The sequence below is a fragment of the Prionailurus bengalensis genome, chromosome D2 (assembly GCF_016509475.1).
Source record: "Prionailurus bengalensis isolate Pbe53 chromosome D2, Fcat_Pben_1.1_paternal_pri, whole genome shotgun sequence".
Classification (NCBI taxonomy): Eukaryota; Metazoa; Chordata; class Mammalia; order Carnivora; family Felidae; genus Prionailurus; species Prionailurus bengalensis.
Genome location: NC_057351.1, coordinates 12,217,638 through 12,228,246, shown reverse-complemented (window position 1 = coordinate 12,228,246; position 10,609 = coordinate 12,217,638).

Genomic DNA, 10,609 nt, shown 5'->3' with positions numbered 1-10,609 from the left:
CCCCTCCCCACGGTGGAGTCCCAAACCCTTGGACACTGCATTTCCTGGTTCTTCGAAGTGCCCCCCCACCTCCACTTGGGGGGCTTATTTTCAAGGCTTTGCAATGAGCCTGCGCCAAAGAACTGAAGTCCCTGCCTCACCTCAGGGAATGCACATTTGTTCCGGTCAGGCTGCTTTTTGCCTTACGGGGGCATAGCGATTTCAGGGTTGAGGCTGTAACATTTGTAGTTCTCAGCCAATGAGGAACCAGGGGAGGGGCTTGCGTGCTAGGAGATAAATTGTCTTGGGTAACTGCCCCATCAGACACCCACTCTTGCAAGAAGGTTGATTAAAGGCTCGCTTAGTTGTGCTGGGAGTTCCTGCATCCCTCCTTTGATTGGGTCCGTGGGCTTATTTTTCACGACAGGCAATTAACAGAGGAAACTCCTGTACCGTTATATCTAGCACTCGGGGTGTTAATACAACACAGAGGACAGTGCTGGCTGATCCCAGGCCCTGAGAACTGGTTAAGTGCTCTCTTTAAATGTGCCAGTCAGGGGACACCTGGGTGGCTCAGGCCATTAAGCGTCCCACTCTCGGGTTTGGTTCAGGTCATGATCTCAGAGTTGGTGAGTTCGAGCCCTGCATCGGGTTCCATGTTGACTGTGTGGAGACTGCCTGGGATTTTCTCTCTCTCTCTCTCTCTCTCTCTCTCTCTCTCTCTCTCTCCCCCTCCTCTGCTCTTTCTGTCTCTCAAAATAAATAAACTTAAAAAAATTTAAATGTGCCAGTCAGTCTCTCAACTCCACTGTGCCCCTTCCTCCTGCTGATGGGAGTCAATCCTGGCCCACAGTCTGCCCCACCGTCAGGTTTTGTGATAAAAATCACTCTATTTCCTTTCTTTCTAAAGCTTGTCACTGAGGGATGGGGAGATTTTATAGAAAGAAAGCATAGGGGCATTTGGGATCGTATTAGATTTGTAATTAGATTGTCTTCACCTCTTTTAAAATATTTAGTTTCAGGGCGCCTGGGTGGCTCAGTCGGTTAAGCGTCCGACTTCAGCTCAGGTCATGATCTTGCGGGTTCATGAGTTCAAGCCCCACATTGGGCTCTGTGCTGACAGCTCAGAGCCTGGAGCCTGCTTTGGATTCTATGTCTCCCTCTCTCTCTGACCCTGCCCCACTCATGCTCTGTCTCTCTCTGTCTCAAAAATAAACACACACACAAAAAAAAAAAAAAAATCAGTTTCTAAGTGAATCTAGCTTTAAAGGCCTGAACTAGTGATCATGGCCAGTTCTGCCTCCCAAATCTTAAGGGTTCATTCTCGAAAAACTCTCAAGGGGTATCGGGCTGACTCTCTTAAGGTGTGCTCTTTCATGTGCGTTTTCTAGAATGATCTGACCATTAAGAGTAACTGCTGTAGTTTAACAAACACATTCACCACCTGAAGTGCTAAAGGTCAAATTGTCCTTGTAACTTGACGCGGGGCCCTATACAAGCAGACGACTCTGTTCCTAGAAACAGGCCAGCTTCTTTATCACGTATGGCCTCTTCTCCTTGAAGGTGCTAAGGCAGGCCTAGTCTCTGTGCCATGAGGTGCAGCGCTCAGGACCAAACCTCACGGCATGCCGAATTTTGACAGTATTCACACTTTGAATGGCTCTGATTCTGAGTAGTGACTCTTACTATACATCTATGTCCCCTGTGCCTATACAATGGGTGTGTTAATAATGTGGCTGGTTATTAAATGATAGGTAAGGAAGAATAAGAAGTAAGGTGAGCTGGTGGTCTCAAATTCCAGCTCCTGTGCTAACTTTCCTGGGTAATTATTTTCATGACTCCTTCTCCTAAAAGCCCCCCACCCCTCAGGGTCCCACACAGATTTTCCCAACAGTGAGGCTGGAATCCAATAGTTTTCCAACGAACCTGTTCCACATATGAGAAGGGTGATGATCTGCAGATCACATGAGCACAGGGCTCCTGAGTGTTTGTGGTTGACAAACCCAGATACTTTCTTGCCTAATTATACAGATTTAAAAGGCCAGAGTCTGCTCCTGGAAACGTTTGTGCAACATAGACATCTGTGGCCGCGGCTTTTTACTGTCACATACACATTCTGCATGCTCACCAAATTCATTTTTAAAAAAAATTTTTTTAAATCATTTTTTTATTTTTGAGAGAGAGAGAGACAGAATGTGAGCAGGGGAGAAACAGAAAGAGAGGGAGACACAGAATCCGAAGCAGGCTCCAGTCTCTGAGCTGTCAGCACAGATGCTGACACGGGGCTCGAACCCACCAACCGCGAAATCATGACCTGAGCTGAAGTTGGAGGCTTAACCGACTGAGCCACCCAGGTGCCCCTATGATTCACCAAATTTGTTAACGCTCCGGTGAATCAGAGCTTTATTTTCTTGTGAAGATTTTGTATATACAGCTAGGGAAAAAATTAGACACACACAGAAAAAAAAGATCTAAAAGAAATTAGACTTGAGCCAAAGAGAAACAAGTTTGTGATGAGGAAACATTTCAGCCAATTGAAATTATTTCTCTGCCTTTGATGCATTACTATTAGCTAACATCATCGTGAAAATAATGCTTGAATAAAAAAGGAGCTGCTGAAAATGTGGTAGTCTGGTGAAAATCGGCCACTATAGTATGCGTATGGTATGCATGTAATTAAGCATACACATAATTTTAGAACAAGAGGGTTTCTGGAATTTGTCAGGAGACCAATTTTACAGCTGTAGAAACAGTAATAGCTTCCAGTTCAATAAAATACACTTACTTCAACATGAGGAAATTAATTCTCGAACATTTTTTATGAAGAAGTCTTCCTTTGCTTGCTAAGCTTTTCTTTCTCTTGGTCAGGACAATAATTTGTTTTCGTTGAGCCCCTTAGGGAAATGGTGCATCTCAGGCCCATTCTGAGTGTGCTGACCACTCAGAACCTGGAGCATGCTTCAAATTTGTGTCTCCCTCTCTCTCTGCCCCACCGTGCTTGTGCTGTCTCTCTGTGTCTCTCAAAAATGAATAAATGTCAAAAAATTTTTAATTAAAAAAATAAACATTTAAAATAAATAAAGTAAATAAAATAAAATGTCAATATTTGCAGTATTCTAGAAGTTACATTCTTTCCAACCAATTAAGCCAAAACATCCATGTAAAACATGTGAAAGCTTGCATAGTTTACTATTTTTTAGAGACCTTCTTATCTTTTAAAAGCAGTTTTAGGTTTACAACATAATTGGGAGGAAGGTACAGAGATTTTTCATGCCTCCTGCACACACACAGCCTTCCCCATTACCAACATCACCCACCAGAATGGGGTATTTTTTGCTAAGGAACATTGACACATCATAATCACCCAGAATCCATAGTTTACCCAAGGGTTCATTCTTAGTGTTGTACATTCAATGGGTTTGGACAAATGTGTAATGATGTATGTCCATCATTATAATATTACACAGAGTATTTTCACTGCTCTAAACGTCTTCTGTGTTCTACCTGTTCATCTGTCCCCCACCCCCTGCTCCCCACCTATCCTTGACTTCTGGCAACCACTTCTCATTTCATTGCCTTTTCCAGAATGTCATATAGTTGGAATCCTACAGTAGGTAGCTTTCTTAGCCTTCTTTCACTTAAAAATGTGCTACTATGGTTTCTCCATGTCTTTTCATAACTTAATAGCTCATTTGTTTTTAGCACCGATTATCTGGATATAGCACAGTTTATTTGTCCATTCACCTACTGAAGGACATTTTGGTGGCTTCCAAGTTTGGGCAGCCATGAAGAAAGTTGCCATAAACATCTTATGCAGGCATAAGCTTTCAATTCCTTTGGGTAGATACCAAGGAATGTGATTGCTGGATCATATGGTTAACAGTATGTTTAACTTGGTAAGAAACTGCCGAACTGTCTTCCAGAGAAGCTGTACCATTTGCATTCCCACCAGCAATGTAGGAAGAGTATCGACTGCTCTACATCCTGACTGGCATCTTGGCGTCTGGATTCGGGCAATTCTAATAGGTATGTAATGTTATTTCATTGTGGTTTTAATTTGCATTTCCCTAATGACATGTGATGTGAAGCATCTTTTCATATGCTCATCTACCATCAGTCTATCTTCTTCAGTGAGGTGTCTGTAAGGACTTGGGCCCATTTTGTAAATTGGGCTGTGTTTTTATTGTTGTGTTTTAAGAGTTCTTTGGATATTTTGGATGACAGTCCTTTATCAGGGGTGTCCTTTGCAAGTATTTTCTTCCAGTCTGTATCTTGTCCTCTCATTCTCTTGACTTTATCTTTTAGACAGATGTTTTTACTTTAATGAAGTCCAGGTTGTCAATTATTTCTCTCATGGGCCATGTCTTTGGTATGTATCTAAAAAGGCATCACCATACCAAGGTCATCTAGGTTTTCTCCTTTGTTAGTTTTTTTTTTTTTTACGAGCATATTTGGGTTTTTTAAATTTTGTTGATGTTTATTTTTAAGAGAGAGAGCCAGAGCATGAGTGGGGGAAGGTCAGAGAGAGAGGGAGACACAGAATCCGAAGCAGGCTTCAGGCTCCTAGCTGTCAGCACAGAGTCCGACGTGGGGCTCAAACTCTCAATGACATCATGACCTGAGCCGAAGTTGGACACTTAACTGACTGAGCCACCCAGTGCCCCTTCTTTGTTATTTTCTAGGAGTTTTAGAGTTTTGCATTTTACATTTAGGTCTATGATCCATTTCGAGTAAATTTTTGTGAAGGGTGTAAGGTCTATGTCCAGATTTTTTTTTTGTGTATGAACGTTCAGTTATTCCAGGACTATTTGTTGAAAAAATTGTATTTGCTCCATTTTATTGCCTCTGGTCCTTTGTCAAAGACTAGTTGAGTATATTTATGTGAGTCTACTTCTGGGCTCTTTATTCTTTTCCTTTGATCTATTTGTCTATTCTTTCACCAATTAACACACGGACTTGATTACTGTAGCTTTATAGTAAGTCTTGAAGTCGATTAGTATCAGTCTTCCAACTCTGTTCATCTTCAATATTATGTTGGCTATTCTGGGTCTTTTCCCTCTGTGTATAAACTTTAGAATCAATTTGTCAATATCCATATGATAGCTTCCTGGGATTTTGAGTGAGGATACATTGAATCTACATCTTGATAATATTGAGTCTTTTTATCCATGAACATTGAATATCTCCCCATTTCTTCTTTGCTTTCACTCATGAGAGTTTTGTAGTTTATCTCATATATATTTTGTTAGATTTATACCTGGGTATTTCATTTTGGGGGGCGCTAATATAAATGATATTATGTTTTTAATTAAAAAATCCACTTATTCATTGTTGGTATAAAAGAAAGCAATTGAATTTTGTACATTAACCTTGTATCCTGCAACCTTGCAATAATCGCTCATTAGTTACAGGAGTTTTTTGGTTGATTCTTTCAGATTTTCCACATAGATGATCATGTCATCTGTAAACAGAAGCGGTTTTACATCTACTTTCCCATCTGTACATCTCTTTTTTCCTTGCCTTGCCTTATTGCATTAGCAAGGACTTCTAGTACCATGTTAGAGGAAAGGTTACATCGTTTTTCAAAATTCTATCACAGGTTATGTGAGTAGAAATGTTTAAAGACCACTTATCTAAAGTAGTATATGGTCAAGCCGGCACTGAGTTCCCTTTCTTTCTCAACTCCAGAGCTCAAAGCTCATAAATAAAGCTCCATATCATCTCCAGGTAATGCTTGGCTTGCTGCTTTCCTGACTCTCCCATTTCCAAATTAACAAAAGTATCAACATGCCTCACCTCACACAACATGAAAGGTTCATCAGTTGGCAGTCACAGTTTAACCTAAAAGCCGTTTTTGTTAAAAGAGACCATTGTATTTATGAAAATAAACCATTTCATTAAAATAAACAACTCCTTACTGTGGCTCCAATGCAAAAGACCATACAATTCAGCCTCACCTTTCTACTAGAGATAGTTTTAGAGTGCAATATTATAGCCAAAAATATAGCTGAATTATAGAGAAAAAAGTGAATATAACCACTAAGGGGGAAGGAGGTTTTGGATGATTGTTGCCCATTCTGCAGAGCCCTTAAGCCCAGCCAACCTGAGCAAGGTATGGTTAGGTCATAGGACACCTCTGTGCATATTAGAAAGAGGTGGTCCTAACCCCACCCTCACCCCTTCCTCCTGGAGATGCAGCATCATGCCAGTTGGGCATGTCAAGTAGAGACTGCATTTCAGCTACTGTGTCTTAGCTCAGCTGTTGCCCTCATATAAACATATGCAATGACTCCTTGCCAGCCAGCCAGAAAAAGAATGTAGAAGAGTGGCGCTGTTCTGGGTTAATTACCTTGGACCTCTCCCAATTTGCATTTATTATTCCCACGCTTCTCTTCCTGGACGGAAGCTTTCATATTTCCTCCTGGCCCCTCTTTGAAGTCTCCCAGCTTTCCTTCCTGGCTTCTTGACTTTGGTCTTCCCTGTGGTTCCTGGTCCTGCTCACTCCTTTGGTTTTGGTTCTCCTGTCATCTCAGGTGACAGGTTCTCCACTGCAACCCCTCAGGGGTCACCCCCAACACCCCTTTCCCATAAGAGTAGCCTGGACCTTCCCCTAAGGTAGACTAGGAACAAAGGATTTGAATGAACTCTCCAAAAGTACTTAAACTCACGTCTAGCAAAATTACATAGTGCTTAACTTTGACACAAAAATGTCACTTCTCAGAATCTATCCCAGAGACAGTGTGCAAATATACAAAAAGATGTGTGCAAACCTATACTCTGAAGCATCATTTATGATAGCAAAAGGTCCACAGGGTGAACAAACTATGGTACTAAAGGATTCTGCATTCAATTCCAGTGTGTGTGTGTGTGTGTGTGTGTGTGTGTATGCGTGCGCGCACGTGTGTGAGTGTGTGTTGGGGGAGCAGGGTGTTTCCCCACACCAACAAGCAATTGTCTGACACCAGCTGAGGGTTCCTACAATTCAACTCAATTTTGACATATCTACCCAGAGATAGAATCAGACTCCTTACGGGTTCAGTCCTACAAGACCACCTTTCTAACTCAAATGCCAGTGGCACCCGTGCTTCTGAAGGACCCACTGTAGATTAAATGTTCCTAGGACCCTTCCTTGGGCTCAATTTGCTACAGCAGCTCACAGCTCAGAGAAACATTTCTTACTAGCTTACCAGGTTATTCTGAACAGATGTAACTCCAGAACTGCAGATGGAAGAGATACGCAGGGCGGGTGTGGAGAAAGGGTGCGGTTTCCATGTCTTCCCTGAGCCTACCGTTCTTTCTAAATCTCTAGGAGTTCAGCAACCCGGGAGCTCCCTAGCCCCATCCTTTAGGATGGCTGGCAACCAGCCTCCATCCTGAAGTCACCTCATTAGCATAACAAAAGGTGCCTTTCTGACTCTCATCACTTCGGAAATTCCAGGGAGCTCTGTGTCAGTAAAAGGGACAAAGACCAAATGTATGTTTCTTACTACACATCACAATATCACAGTTACATCCAGGCAATAGTACAGTATGCAGCTGAAGAAGAAATGAGGAATATTTGTGTATACTATTGTGGAGTGGTCATCAGGCTATACGTGAAGTAAAAAGGGCAAAGTGCAAAACTATGCACAGTGTGCTATCTTTTCTCTACAGTGTGAATGTGAATATAAAAACCATCTACATGTATTATGTGTAGAGTCAGGGAGGGAATAGGATGGAGAGGACAGGGATGGAAACTAGGATTCCACAAATGTATTCTATCTGTTTTGTTTTGTTTTGCATTTATTTTTATTTTGGGGAGAGCACAAGCAGGAGAGGAGCAGAGAGAGGGGGCCAGAGGATCCAAAGCCACTCCATGCTGACAGGTTAACAGCAGCAAGCCCAATGCGGGGCTTGAACTCAACGAACTGTGAGACCATGACCTGAGCTGAAGTCAGACACTTAACCGACTGAGCCACCCAGATACCCCAAACGTGTCTTATTCGTAAATTTGTTTGTAAATTTGGCATTGGGACCGTGTAACTATTTCATAAGATTGTAATCCAGAGTTAAATCGAAGTGAAATAAACTAAAAGCAAGCCTCAAGAATTGAAAACAAAAATGAAACTAATGAATCCAATGGTGTATTGAGTTGGTGGCTTATTGACACAGAGATAAATTATTTCAAGTTATTATTGCTTTTTAAACTGTGGTTAACACAACAGAGGAGTTACCATTTAACCATTTTAAGTGCACAGTTCAGTAGTGTTAAGTATATTCACATTGTTGTACAACAAATCTCCGGAACTATTTCATCTTACAAAACTGAAATCCTATCCCCATCAAACACCTCCCCATTTTGTCCTTGTCCCAGTCCCTGGAGGCTACCATTATACTTTCTGTTTCTATGAGCTTGACTTTGTTAGATATCTCATGTAAGTAACTGTCTTTTTGTGACTGGTTTATTTCATTTAGCATAATGTCCTCAAGATTCATCCATGTTGTCACATGCAACAGGATTTCCTTCCTTTTAAAGGCTGAATGGGGGCGCCTAGGTGGCTCAGTCGGTTAAGCGTCAGACTCCCGCTCAGGTCATGATCTTGCAGTTCGTGAGTTCGAGTCCCTCATCGAGCTCTGTGCTGACAGCTCGGAGCCTGGAGCCTGTTTCGGATTCTGTGTCTCCCTCTCTCTCTGACCCTCCCCTGTTCATGCTCTGTCTCTCTCTGTCTCAAAAATAAACGTTAAAAAAATATTAAAGGCTGAATAATATTCTACTATATGTATTATATACGTATATGTATATGTATATATACAGTATATAATATTTTGTTTATTCATTCCTTGATCAAAGGACATTTGAGTTGTTTTCCATTTCTTGGATTGTGAATAATGCTGTTGTGAACACAGGTGTGCAAATATCTCTTTGAGATCATGTGTTCAGTTTTCCTGGATATATACCCAGAAGCAGGATGGCTGGATATGTTGCAATTCTATTTTTAATTTTTTTAAGGAATTGTCATACTATTTTCCATAGAGGCTACATCATTTTGGTGCATTAATAGTGCATAAGGATTCCAATTTCTCCACATCCTTGCCAATACTTGTTAGTTTTTCTTTCTTTCTTTCTTCTTTCTTTCTTTCTTTCTTTCTTTCTTTCCCTCTTCCCTCCACCTTTCTTTAGTAAAGCCATCTTAATGAGTATGAGGTGGTGTCTCATTGTGGTTTTGTATTTTTCTGTTTTTGTTTTTGTTTTTGTTTTTTTAAGCAGGCTTCATGTTCAGTGCAGAGCCCGACACAGGGCTTGAACTCACCACCCTGAGATCAAGACCTGAGCTGAGATCAAGAGTCAGAAGCTTAACCAAATGAGCCACCCAGGTGCCCCCTCACTGTGTTTTGGTTTACATTTCTCTAATGATTAGTGATGTTGAACTTGGTCGTTTGTGTATCATCTTTGGAGAAATGTCTGTTCAAATTCTTTGAACATTTTTGATTTGGGTTATTTGTTTTTTGTTGTGGAGTTATAGGATATATATATATATATATATATATATATAGTATATAGTATATAGTGTGTGTGTGTATATATATATATATATATCGTATATAGTGTGTGTGTGTGTGTATATATATATACATGTATATATATATACACACACATACATACATGCATATACATATACTGCTGGATATCTAGAATGTCCAGAATCTATATCTGGTTAATATCCAGAATATTCTGGATATTAACCCCTTACCAGATACATGATTTGCAAATATTTTCCCCTCCCTTGGGTTGCCTTTCACTCTGTTGATTGCAACCTTTGTGCACAGAATTTTTAAGTTTGATACGGTCCTATTTGTCTATTTCTTAAAAGAAAAATTTTTTTTAATGTTTATTTCTTTTTTTGAGAAAGAGACAGAGACAGAGAGACAGAGTGTGAGCAGAGGGGGGCAAAGAGAATGGGAGACACAGAATCTGAAACAGGCTCCAGGCTCTGAGCTGTCAGCACAGAGCCTGACACGGGGCTCTAACCCACCAACCATGAGATCATGACTTGAGCTGAAGTCGGACGCTTAACCGACTGATCCACCCAGGTGCCCCTCTGTTTGTCTATTTCTTAATTTACTATCTGTGCTTTTAGTGTCATATCCAAAAACTCATTGCCAAATTCCAATGTCATGCAATTTTTGCCCTTTGTTTTCTTCTAGGAATTGTGTAGTTTTATGTTTTTTGTTTAAGTTTTTAATCCATTTTGAGTTAATTTTTGTATAAGGTGTAAGCTAAAGGTTCGATTTTGCATGTGAATATCTAATTTTTCCAACATCGTTTGTTGAAGAGACTATCTTTTCCCCCCCAGAGTGGTCTTAGCACCCTATTGAAGATCATATGGATTTATTTCAGGGCTCTCTATTCTCTATTCCTGTTCTATTGGTCTATAGGTCTGTCCTTTTTGCCAGCACCAGACTATTTGGTTACTAGTTTTGTAATATGTTTTGAAATCAGGAAATGTAAGACCTCCAACTTTGTTCTTTTTTTTTCAAGATTGTTTTAGTTATTGAGGGTCCCTTGGGATTCCATATTAGTTTTAAGATTTTTTTTCTATTTCTGCAAAAAATGCTGTTGGAATTTTGATAAGGATTGCAGTGAATCTAT